The 12803-nt window shown below is 38.3% G+C and overlaps 7 non-coding genes across 7 annotated transcripts; all 7 read left to right on the forward strand.

Moving 5' to 3' along the window:
• The first annotated feature begins 571 nt into the window (after window positions 1–571).
• Window positions 572–645, forward strand: trnak-cuu (transfer RNA lysine (anticodon CUU)). The gene has a single exon. It is a non-coding gene; the product is annotated as a tRNA-Lys (tRNA).
• Window positions 646–2813: 2168 nt separating this feature from the next.
• trnak-cuu (transfer RNA lysine (anticodon CUU)) lies at window positions 2814–2887 on the forward strand. Its single transcript has one exon. It is a non-coding gene; the product is annotated as a tRNA-Lys (tRNA).
• A 1590-nt stretch (window positions 2888–4477) lies between these two features.
• Window positions 4478–4551, forward strand: trnak-cuu (transfer RNA lysine (anticodon CUU)). The gene has a single exon. It is a non-coding gene; the product is annotated as a tRNA-Lys (tRNA).
• Window positions 4552–5598: 1047 nt separating this feature from the next.
• On the forward strand, window positions 5599–5672 carry trnak-cuu (transfer RNA lysine (anticodon CUU)). Its single transcript has one exon. It is a non-coding gene; the product is annotated as a tRNA-Lys (tRNA).
• A 1590-nt stretch (window positions 5673–7262) lies between these two features.
• On the forward strand, window positions 7263–7336 carry trnak-cuu (transfer RNA lysine (anticodon CUU)). Its single transcript has one exon. It is a non-coding gene; the product is annotated as a tRNA-Lys (tRNA).
• Window positions 7337–9469: 2133 nt separating this feature from the next.
• trnak-cuu (transfer RNA lysine (anticodon CUU)) lies at window positions 9470–9543 on the forward strand. The gene has a single exon. It is a non-coding gene; the product is annotated as a tRNA-Lys (tRNA).
• Window positions 9544–11134: 1591 nt separating this feature from the next.
• On the forward strand, window positions 11135–11208 carry trnam-cau (transfer RNA methionine (anticodon CAU)). Its single transcript has one exon. It is a non-coding gene; the product is annotated as a tRNA-Met (tRNA).
• Window positions 11209–12803: the final 1595 nt, after the last annotated feature.

Here is a 12803-nt window from a genome sequence, read left to right on the forward strand (position 1 = left end):
TAGCTCAGTTCGGTAGAGCATCAGACTCTTAATCTCAGGGTTGTGGGTTCGAGCCCCACGTTGGGCTATGGAGCACCAACATGCTGATCAAAGTCTTAGTTCTACTAAGCCCCACGTTGGGCTATGGAGCACCAGCATGCTGATCAAAGTCTTAGTTCTATTAAAGCTTAAATTGTTCCTTATTAAAGGAAACATCAGAGCATATACATAACAAAGGTTTCAGACACACCAATCAAACATCTAAAGCTGATAAGAAAATTATGTTTTGGATTGAATCCATCAATTTGTCTAGATTATATCCTAAACTAGAATTGAAAACTGCAAGCGACTCGATCCCTAACCAATGAATAGCATGAGTGTGCTTGATCTTCTGGCGAAAGACTTAGGCAACCTGGTTCAGGCTGGTTTTGTTTAAGGAACTTGTGGTCAAAAACGTTAAGGGTAAAACTTACTCTGTAATCTGATAATTTTCTCAGACCTAGGTTGTTTTCATAGTAGAGGGTTTTACTTCTCATTAAAAATATTCTTGCATTTTGATGTTTCTATTGTGATGGGAAGTTATAAGGAAGAAGCCCGGCTAGCTCAGTTCGGTAGAGCATGAGACTCTTAATCTCAGGGTCATGGGTTCGAGCCCCATGTTGGGCTATTGAAGTTTCAAAAATAGGAATTGAGCACCCGCATGTTGATCAAAGTCTTAGTTCTACTAAAGCTTAAATTGTTCCTTATTAAAGGCAAAATCTGAATATTTATATAACGTAGGTTTCAGACACACCAATCAAACATCTACAGCTGATAAGAAAATTATGTTTTGGATTGAATCCATCAATTTGTCTAGATTATATCCTAAACTAGGATTGAAAACTGCAAGAGACTCGATCCCTAACCAATGAATAGCATGAGTGGGCTTGATCTTCTGGCGAAAGAGTTAGGCAACCTGGTTCAGGCTGGTTTTGTTCACGAAACTTTTGGTCAAAAACGTTAAGGGTAAATCTTACTCTGTAATCTGATAATTTTCTCAGACCTAGGTTGTTTTCATAGTAGAGTGTTTTACTTCTCATTAAACATATTCTTGCATTTTGATGTTTCTATTGTGATGGGAGGTTATATGGAAGAAGCCCAGCTAGCTCAGTTCGGTAGAGCATCAGACTCTTAATCTCAGGGTCGTGGGTTCGAGCCCCACGTTGGGCTATTGAGCTTTCAAGAATAGGAATTGAGCACCCGCATGTTGATCAAAGTCTTAGTTCTACTAAAGCTTAAATTGTTCCTTATTAAAGGAAACATCAGAGCATATACACAACAAAGGTTTCAGACACACCAATCAAACATCTACAGCTGATAAGAAAATTATGTTTTGGATTGAATCCATCAATTTGTCTAGATTATATTCTAAACTAGGATTGAAAACTGTAAGAGACTCGATCCCTAACCAATTAATAGCATGAGTGTGCTTGATCTTCTGGCGAAAGAGTTAGGCAACCTGGTTCAGGCTGGTTTTGTTCACGAAACTTTTGGTCAAAAACGTTAAGGGTAAAACTTACTCTGTAATCTGATAATTTTCTCAGACCTAGGTTGTTTTCATAGTAGAGTGTTTTACTTCTCATTAAACATATACTTGCATTTTTATGTTTCTATCGTGATGGGAAGTTATAAGGAAGAACCCCGGCTAGCTCAGTTTGGTAGAGCATGAGACTCTTGATCTCAGGGTCGTGGGTTCGAGCCCCACGTTGGGCTATGGAGCACCAACATGCTGATCAAAGTCTTAGTTCTACTAAGCCCCACGTTGGGCTATGGAGCCCCAGCATGCTGATCAAAGTCTTAGTTCTATTAAAGCTTAAATTGTTCCTTATTAAAGGAAACATCAGAGCATATACATAACATAGGTTTCAGACACACCAATCAAACATCTAAAGCTGATAAGAAAATTATGTTTTGGATTGAATCCATCAATTTGTCTAGATTATATCCTAAACTAGAATTGAAAACTGCAAGCGACTCGATCCCTATCCAATGAATAGCATGAGTGTGCTTGATCTTCTGGCGAAAGAGTTAGGCAACCTGGTTCAGGCTGGTTTTGTTCACGAAACTTGTGGTCAAAAACGTTAAGGGTAAAACTTACTCTGTAATCTGATAATTTTCTCAGACCTAGGTTGTTTTCATAGTAGAGTGTTTTACTTCTCATTAAACATATACTTGCATTTTTATGTTTCTATCGTGATGGGAAGTTATAAGGAAGAAGCCCAGCTAGCTCAGTTCGGTAGAGCATCAGACTCTTAATCTCAGGGTTGTGGGTTCGAGCCCCACGTTGGGCTATGGAGCACCAACATGCTGATCAAAGTCTTAGTTCTACTAAGCCCCACGTTGGGCTATGGAGCACCAGCATGCTGATCAAAGTCTTAGTTCTATTAAAGCTTAAATTGTTCCTTATTAAAGGAAACATCAGAGCATATACATAACAAAGGTTTCAGACACACCAATCAAACATCTAAAGCTGATAAGAAAATTATGTTTTGGATTGAATCCATCAATTTGTCTAGATTATATCCTAAACTAGAATTGAAAACTGCAAGCGACTCGATCCCTAACCAATGAATAGCATGAGTGTGCTTGATCTTCTGTCGAAAGACTTAGGCAACCTGGTTCAGGCTGGTTTTGTTGAAGGAACTTGTGGTCAAAAACGTTAAGGGTAAAACTTACTCTGTAATCTGATAATTTTCTCAGACCTAGGTTGTTTTCATAGTAGAGGGTTTTACTTCTCATTAAAAATATTCTTGCATTTTGATGTTTCTATTGTGATGGGAAGTTATAAGGAAGAAGCCCGGCTAGCTCAGTTCGGTAGAGCATGAGACTCTTAATCTCAGGGTCATGGGTTCGAGCCCCATGTTGGGCTATTGAAGTTTCAAAAATAGGAATTGAGCACCCGCATGTTGATCAAAGTCTTAGTTCTACTAAAGCTTAAATTGTTCCTTATTAAAGGCAAAATCTGAACATTTATATAACGTAGGTTTCAGACACACCAATCAAACATCTACAGCTGATAAGAAAATTATGTTTTGGATTGAATCCATCAATTTGTCTAGATTATATCCTAAACTAGGATTGAAAACTGCAAGAGACTCGATCCCTAACCAATGAATAGCATGAGTGGGCTTGATCTTCTGGCGAAAGAGTTAGGCAACCTGGTTCAGGCTGGTTTTGTTCACGAAACTTTTGGTCAAAAACGTTAAGGGTAAATCTTACTCTGTAATCTGATAATTTTCTCAGACCTAGGTTGTTTTCATAGTAGAGTGTTTTACTTCTCATTAAACATATTCTTGCATTTTGATGTTTCTTTTGTGATGGGAGGTTATATGGAAGAAGCCCAGCTAGCTCAGTTCGGTAGAGCATCAGACTCTTAATCTCAGGGTCGTGGGTTCGAGCCCCACGTTGGGCTATTGAGCTTTCAAGAATAGGAATTGAGCACCTGCATGTTGATCAAAGTCTTAGTTCTACTAAAGCTTAAATTGTTCCTTATTAAAGGAAACATCAGAGCATATACACAACAAAGGTTTCAGACACACCAATCAAACATCTACAGCTGATAAGAAAATTATGTTTTGGATTGAATCCATCAATTTGTCTAGATTATATTCTAAACTAGGATTGAAAACTGTAAGAGACTCGATCCCTAACCAATGAATAGCATGAGTGTGCTTGATCTTCTGGCGAAAGAGTTAGGCAACCTGGTTCAGGCTGGTTTTGTTCACGAAACTTTTGGTCAAAAACGTTAAGGGTAAAACTTACTCTGTAATCTGATAATTTTCTCAGACCTAGGTTGTTTTCATAGTAGAGTGTTTTACTTCTCATTAAACATATACTTGCATTTTTATGTTTCTATCGTGATGGGAAGTTATAAGGAAGAACCCCGGCTAGCTCAGTTTGGTAGAGCATGAGACTCTTGATCTCAGGGTCGTGGGTTCGAGCCCCACGTTGGGCTATGGAGCACCAACATGCTGATCAAAGTCTTAGTTCTACTAAGCCCCACGTTGGGCTATGGAGCCCCAGCATGCTGATCAAAGTCTTAGTTCTATTAAAGCTTAAATTGTTCCTTATTAAAGGAAACATCAGAGCATATACATAACATAGGTTTCAGACACACCAATCAAACATCTAAAGCTGATAAGAAAATTATGTTTTGGATTGAATCCATCAATTTGTCTAGATTATATCCTAAACTAGAATTGAAAACTGCAAGCGACTCGATCCCTATCCAATGAATAGCATGAGTGTGCTTGATCTTCTGGCGAAAGAGTTAGGCAGCCTGGTTCAGGCTGGTTTTGTTCAAGGAACTTGTGGTCAAAAACGTTAAGGGTAAAACTTACTCTGTAATCTGATAATTTTCTCAGACCGAGGTTGTTTTCATAGTAGAGGGTTTTACTTCTCATTAAAAATATTCTTGCATTTTGATGTTTCTATTGTGATGGGAAGTTATAAGGAAGAAGCCCGGCTAGCTCAGTTCGGTAGAGCATGAGACTCTTAATCTCAGGGTCATGGGTTCGAGCCCCATGTTGGGCTATTGAAGTTTCAAAAATAGGAATTGAGCACCCGCATGTTGATCAAAGTCTTAGTTCTACTAAAGCTTAAATTGTTCCTTATTAAAGGCAAAATCTGAACATTTATATAACGTAGGTTTCAGACACACCAATCAAACATCTACAGCTGATAAGAAAATTATGTTTTGGATTGAATCCATCAATTTGTCTAGATTATATCCTAAACTAGGATTGAAAACTGCAAGAGACTCGATCCCTAACCAATGAATAGCATGAGTGGGCTTGATCTTCTGGCGAAAGAGTTAGGCAACCTGGTTCAGGCTGGTTTTGTTCACGAAACTTTTGGTCAAAAACGTTAAGGGTAAATCTTACTCTGTAATCTGATAATTTTCTCAGACCTAGGTTGTTTTCATAGTAGAGTGTTTTACTTCTCATTAAACATATTCTTGCATTTTGATGTTTCTATTGTGATGGGAGGTTATATGGAAGAAGCCCAGCTAGCTCAGTTCGGTAGAGCATCAGACTCTTAATCTCAGGGTCGTGGGTTCGAGCCCCACGTTGGGCTATGGAGCACCAACATGCTGATCAAAGTCTTAGTTCTACTAAGCCCCACGTTGGGCTATGGAGCACCAGCATGCTGATCAAAGTCTTAGTTCTATTAAAGCTTAAATTGTTCCTTATTAAAGGAAACATCAGAGCATATACATAACAAAGGTTTCAGACACACCAATCAAACATCTAAAGCTGATAAGAAAATTATGTTTTGGATTGAATCCATCAATTTGTCTAGATTATATCCTAAACTAGAATTGAAAACTGCAAGCGACTCGATCCCTAACCAATGAATAGCATGAGTGTGCTTGATCTTCTGGCGAAAGACTTAGGCAACCTGGTTCAGGCTGGTTTTGTTGAAGGAACTTGTGGTCAAAAACGTTAAGGGTAAAACTTACTCTGTAATCTGATAATTTTCTCAGACCTAGGTTGTTTTCATAGTAGAGGGTTTTACTTCTCATTAAAAATATTCTTGCATTTTGATGTTTCTATTGTGATGGGAAGTTATAAGGAAGAAGCCCGGCTAGCTCAGTTCGGTAGAGCATGAGACTCTTAATCTCAGGGTCATGGGTTCGAGCCCCATGTTGGGCTATTGAAGTTTCAAAAATAGGAATTGAGCACCCGCATGTTGATCAAAGTCTTAGTTCTACTAAAGCTTAAATTGTTCCTTATTAAAGGCAAAATCTGAACATTTATATAACGTAGGTTTCAGACACACCAATCAAACATCTACAGCTGATAAGAAAATTATGTTTTGGATTGAATCCATCAATTTGTCTAGATTATATCCTAAACTAGGATTGAAAACTGCAAGAGACTCGATCCCTAACCAATGAATAGCATGAGTGGGCTTGATCTTCTGGCGAAAGAGTTAGGCAACCTGGTTCAGGCTGGTTTTGTTCACGAAACTTTTGGTCAAAAACGTTAAGGGTAAATCTAACTCTGTAATCTGATAATTTTCTCAGACCTAGGTTGTTTTCATAGTAGAGTGTTTTACTTCTCATTAAACATATTCTTGCATTTTGATGTTTCTTTTGTGATGGGAGGTTATATGGAAGAAGCCCAGCTAGCTCAGTTCGGTAGAGCATCAGACTCTTAATCTCAGGGTCGTGGGTTCGAGCCCCACGTTGGGCTATTGAGCTTTCAAGAATAGGAATTGAGCACCTGCATGTTGATCAAAGTCTTAGTTCTACTAAAGCTTAAATTGTTCCTTATTAAAGGAAACATCAGAGCATATACACAACAAAGGTTTCAGACACACCAATCAAACATCTACAGCTGATAAGAAAATTATGTTTTGGATTGAATCCATCAATTTGTCTAGATTATATTCTAAACTAGGATTGAAAACTGTAAGAGACTCGATCCCTAACCAATGAATAGCATGAGTGTGCTTGATCTTCTGGCGAAAGAGTTAGGCAACCTGGTTCAGGCTGGTTTTGTTCACGAAACTTTTGGTCAAAAACGTTAAGGGTAAAACTTACTCTGTAATCTGATAATTTTCTCAGACCTAGGTTGTTTTCATAGTAGAGTGTTTTACTTCTCATTAAACATATACTTGCATTTTTATGTTTCTATCGTGATGGGAAGTTATAAGGAAGAACCCCGGCTAGCTCAGTTTGGTAGAGCATGAGACTCTTGATCTCAGGGTCGTGGGTTCGAGCCCCACGTTGGGCTATGGAGCACCAACATGCTGATCAAAGTCTTAGTTCTACTAAGCCCCACGTTGGGCTATGGAGCCCCAGCATGCTGATCAAAGTCTTAGTTCTATTAAAGCTTAAATTGTTCCTTATTAAAGGAAACATCAGAGCATATACATAACATAGGTTTCAGACACACCAATCAAACATCTAAAGCTGATAAGAAAATTATGTTTTGGATTGAATCCATCAATTTGTCTAGATTATATCCTAAACTAGAATTGAAAACTGCAAGCGACTCGATCCCTATCCAATGAATAGCATGAGTGTGCTTGATCTTCTGGCGAAAGAGTTAGGCAGCCTGGTTCAGGCTGGTTTTGTTCAAGGAACTTGTGGTCAAAAACGTTAAGGGTAAAACTTACTCTGTAATCTGATAATTTTCTCAGACCGAGGTTGTTTTCATAGTAGAGGGTTTTACTTCTCATTAAAAATATTCTTGCATTTTGATGTTTCTATTGTGATGGGAAGTTATAAGGAAGAAGCCCGGCTAGCTCAGTTCGGTAGAGCATGAGACTCTTAATCTCAGGGTCATGGGTTCGAGCCCCATGTTGGGCTATTGAAGTTTCAAAAATAGGAATTGAGCACCCGCATGTTGATCAAAGTCTTAGTTCTACTAAAGCTTAAATTGTTCCTTATTAAAGGCAAAATCTGAACATTTATATAACGTAGGTTTCAGACACACCAATCAAACATCTACAGCTGATAAGAAAATTATGTTTTGGATTGAATCCATCAATTTGTCTAGATTATATCCTAAACTAGGATTGAAAACTGCAAGAGACTCGATCCCTAACCAATGAATAGCATGAGTGGGCTTGATCTTCTGGCGAAAGAGTTAGGCAACCTGGTTCAGGCTGGTTTTGTTCACGAAACTTTTGGTCAAAAACGTTAAGGGTAAATCTTACTCTGTAATCTGATAATTTTCTCAGACCTAGGTTGTTTTCATAGTAGAGTGTTTTACTTCTCATTAAACATATTCTTGCATTTTGATGTTTCTTTTGTGATGGGAGGTTATATGGAAGAAGCCCAGCTAGCTCAGTTCGGTAGAGCATCAGACTCTTAATCTCAGGGTCGTGGGTTCGAGCCCCACGTTGGGCTATTGAGCTTTCAAGAATAGGAATTGAGCACCTGCATGTTGATCAAAGTCTTAGTTCTACTAAAGCTTAAATTGTTCCTTATTAAAGGAAACATCAGAGCATATACACAACAAAGGTTTCAGACACACCAATCAAACATCTACAGCTGATAAGAAAATTATGTTTTGGATTGAATCCATCAATTTGTCTAGATTATATTCTAAACTAGGATTGAAAACTGTAAGAGACTCGATCCCTAACCAATGAATAGCATGAGTGTGCTTGATCTTCTGGCGAAAGAGTTAGGCAACCTGGTTCAGGCTGGTTTTGTTCACGAAACTTTTGGTCAAAAACGTTAAGGGTAAAACTTACTCTGTAATCTGATAATTTTCTCAGACCTAGGTTGTTTTCATAGTAGAGTGTTTTACTTCTCATTAAACATATACTTGCATTTTTATGTTTCTATCGTGATGGGAAGTTATAAGGAAGAACCCCGGCTAGCTCAGTTTGGTAGAGCATGAGACTCTTGATCTCAGGGTCGTGGGTTCGAGCCCCACGTTGGGCTATGGAGCACCAACATGCTGATCAAAGTCTTAGTTCTACTAAGCCCCACGTTGGGCTATGGAGCCCCAGCATGCTGATCAAAGTCTTAGTTCTATTAAAGCTTAAATTGTTCCTTATTAAAGGAAACATCAGAGCATATACATAACATAGGTTTCAGACACACCAATCAAACATCTAAAGCTGATAAGAAAATTATGTTTTGGATTGAATCCATCAATTTGTCTAGATTATATCCTAAACTAGAATTGAAAACTGCAAGCGACTCGATCCCTATCCAATGAATAGCATGAGTGTGCTTGATCTTCTGGCGAAAGAGTTAGGCAGCCTGGTTCAGGCTGGTTTTGTTCAAGGAACTTGTGGTCAAAAACGTTAAGGGTAAAACTTACTCTGTAATCTGATAATTTTCTCAGACCGAGGTTGTTTTCATAGTAGAGGGTTTTACTTCTCATTAAACATATTCTTGCATTTTGATGTTTCTATTGTGATGGGAGGTTATATGGAAGAAGCCCAGCTATCACAGTTCGGTAGAGCATCAGACTCTTAATCTCAGGGTCGTGGGTTCGAGCCCCACGTTGGGCTATTGAGCTTTCAAGAATAGGAATTGAGCACCCGCATGTTGATCAAAGTCTTAGTTCTACTAAAGCTTAAATTGTTCCTTATTAAAGGAAACATCAGAGCATATACATAACAAAGGTTTCAGACACACCAATCAAACATCTACACCTGATAAGAAAATTATGTTTTGGATTGAATCCATCAATTTGTCTAGATTATATCCTAAACTAGAATTTAAAACTGCAAGCGACTCGATCCCTAGCCAATGAATAGCATGAGAGTGCTTGATCTTCTGGCGAAAGAGTTAGGCAACCTGGTTCAGGCTGGTTTTGTTGAAGGAACTTGTGGTCAAAAACGTTAAGGGTAAAACTTACTCTGTAATCTGGTAATTTTCTCAGACCTAGGTTGTTTTAATAGTAGAGGGTTTTACTTCTCATTAAAAATATTCTTGCATTTTGATGTTTCTATTGTGATGGGAAGTTATAAGGAAGAAGCCCGGCTAGCTCAGTTCGGTAGAGCATGAGACTCTTAATTTCATGGTCATGGGTTCGAGCCCCATGTTGGGCTATTGAGGTTTCAAAAATAGGAATTGAGCACCCGCATGTTGATCAAAGTCTTAGTTCTACTAAAGCTTAAATTGTCCCTTATTAAAGGCAAAATCTGAACATTTATATAACGTAGGTTTCAGACACACCAATCAAACATCTACAGCTGATAAGAAAATTATGTTTTGGATTGAATCCATCAATTTGTCTAGATTATATCCTAAACTAGGATTGAAAACTGCAAGAGCCTCGATCCCTAACCAATGAATAGCATGAGTGTGCTTGATCTTCTGGCGAAAGAGTTAGGCAACCTGGTTCAGGCTGGTTTTGTTCACGAAACTTTTGGTCAAAAACGTTAAGGGTAAAACTTACTCTGTAAACTGATCATTTTCTCAGACCTAGGTTGTTTTCATACTAGAGGGTTTTAGTTCTCATTAAACATATTCTTGCATTTTGATGTTTCTATTGTGATGGGAAGTTATAAGGAAGAAGCCCGGCTAGCTCAGTTCGGTAGAGCTTGAGACTCTTAATTTCAGGGTCGTCGGTTTGAGCCCCACGTTGGGCTATTGAGCTTTTAAGAATAGGAATTGAGCACCCGCATGCTGATCAAAGTCTTAGTTCTACTAAAGCTTAAATAGTTCCTTATTAAAGGAAACATCAGAGCATAAACATAACAGAGGTGTCAAACACACCAATCAAACATCTACAGCTGATAAGAAAATTATGTTTTGGATTAAATCCATCAATTTGTCTAGATTATATCCTAAACTATAATTGAAAACTGCAAGAGACTCGATCCCTAACCAATGAATAGCATGAGCGTGCTTGATCTTCTGGCAAAAGAGTTAGGCAACCTGGTTCAGGCTGGTTTTGTTCACGGAACTTTTGGTCAAAAACGTTAAGGGTAAAATTTACTCTGTAATCTGATCATTTTCTCAGACCTAGGTTGTTTTCATACTAGAGGGTTTTACTTCTCATTAAACATATTTCTTGCATTCTAACATTTCTATTGTTATGTGAAGGTATAAGGAAAAAGCCCGGCTAGCTCAGTTTGGTAGAGCATGAGACTCTTAAACTCAGGGTCTTGGGGTCGAGCCCCATGTTTGGCTATGGAGCACCAGCATGCTGATCAAAGTCTTAGTTCTAGTAAGCCCCACGTTGGGCTATGGAGGACCATCATGCTGATCAAAGTCTTAGTTCTAATGAAGCTTAAATTCTTCCTTATTAAAGGAAACATCAGAGCATATACATAACACAGGTTTCAAACACACAAATCAAACATCTACAGCTGAGAAGAAAATTATGTTTTGGATTAAATCCATCAATTTGTCTGGATTATATCCTAAACTAAAATTGAAAACTGCAAGAGACTCGATCCCTAACCAATGAATAGCAGGAGTGTACTTGATCTTCTGGCGAAAGAGTTAGGCAACCTGGTTCAGGCTGTTTTTGTTCACGGAACTTGTGGTAAAAAACCTTAAGGGTAAAACTTACTCTGTAATCTGATCATTTTCTCAGACCTAGGTTGTTTTCATTGTAGAGGGTTTTACTCGTCATTAAACATATTCTTGCATTTTGATGTTTCTATTGTGATGGGAAGTTATAAGGAAGAAGCCCGGCTAGCTCATTTTGGTAGAGCATGAGACTCATCATTTCAGGGTCGTGGGTTCGAGCCCCACGTTGGGCTATGAAGCTTTTAAGAATAGGAGTTGAGCACCATCACAGAACAAAGTCTTAGCTTAAAAGACTCCTTATTAAGGGAAAACATCAGAGCATATACATTCCATAGGTTTCACACACACCAATCAAACATCAACGGCTGATCAGAAAATTATGTTTATATTGAATCCATCAATTTGTCTAGATTACACAGTTTAATTAGAAAGGAAAACTGCAACAGATTGAATCCCTAACCAATGACAAGCACTGATGTGTTTGATCTTCTGGCGAAAGATTTAGGCAGCCTGGTTCAGGCTGGTTTTGTTTAAGGAACTTGTGGTCAAAAACGTTAAGGGTAAAATTTACTCTGTAAACTGATCATTTTCTCAGACCTAGATTGTTTTCATACTAGAGGGTTTTACTTCTCATTAAACATATTCTTGCATTCTAACATCTCCATCGTGATGTGAAGTTTTAAGGAAGAAGCCTGGCTAGGTCAGTTCGGTAGAGCATGAGACTCTTAATCTCAGGGTCGTGGGTTCGAGCCCCACGTTTGGCTATGGAGCTTTTAAGATTAGGAATTGAGCACCAGCATGCTGATCAAAGACTCTTTATTAAAGGAAACATCAGAGCATGTACATTCCATAGGTATCACACACAACAATCAAACATCAACGGCTGACCAGAAAATGATGTATATATTGAATCCATCAATTTGTCTAGTTTATATAGCTTAACTATAATGGAAAACTGCAACAGATTGAATCCCTAACAATTGATGAGCATGCATGTGTTTGGTCTTCTGGCGAAAGAGTTAGGCAACATGGTTCAGGCTGGTTTTGTTCACGGAACTTGTGGTCAAAAACGTTAAGGGTAAAACTTATTCTATAATCTCATCATTTTCTCAGACCTAGGTTGTTTTCATACTAGAGGGTTTACTTCTCATGAAACATATTTCTTGCATTCTAACATTTCTATTGTTATGTGAAGGTATAAGGAAGAAGCCTGGCTAGCTCACACATAACTTGTGGTCAAAGAACTGCTGAGCAGAAAATGTTGTTTTGGATTGTTTCCAGGTATTTGTCTAGATTATATAGCTAAAAAAGGCTTGAAAACTACAAGAGATTGGGTCCCTACCCAAAGCATAGTATGAATTTGATTGATCTTCTCAAGCAAATTCAGAAGTCATAATGTTTCCCAAACATTCACCTGTGTACCATCACTTATATCCATATTCATTTGGCAATGCTAGAGAATGAACGTTTACACTTGTTTATAATCTGCTTTTTACATAAATAAAGTGAGTAAAAACTGCTGTTCCAAGAGTTTAAAACTATTCCATCATCCATGAGTTCTGCTGGAAAAATCCGATTATGCTCCGGAAAGCACCCAGGGTGGTTTGATGACAGGAGTTTGTTGGAGGACTGCCTGATAAAAAGCAATTGTTGTTGATCTGTGAAATGTCATGGGGTTGAATGCAGATGACTTTTGGGATAGTTTGTAGAGGATCAGCTCCCTGTCCCATCCCCTCTCCCTATCCTCATCGCTCATCACTAAGTCAATTGATTGTTCATTTCTTAAATCTGTTATGCTGGGAAGAAATGTGTCTCGGCTTGGATTGAC

Source organism: Pleuronectes platessa, chromosome 21, assembly GCF_947347685.1.
Source record: "Pleuronectes platessa chromosome 21, fPlePla1.1, whole genome shotgun sequence".
NCBI classification, from domain to species: Eukaryota; Metazoa; Chordata; class Actinopteri; order Pleuronectiformes; family Pleuronectidae; genus Pleuronectes; species Pleuronectes platessa.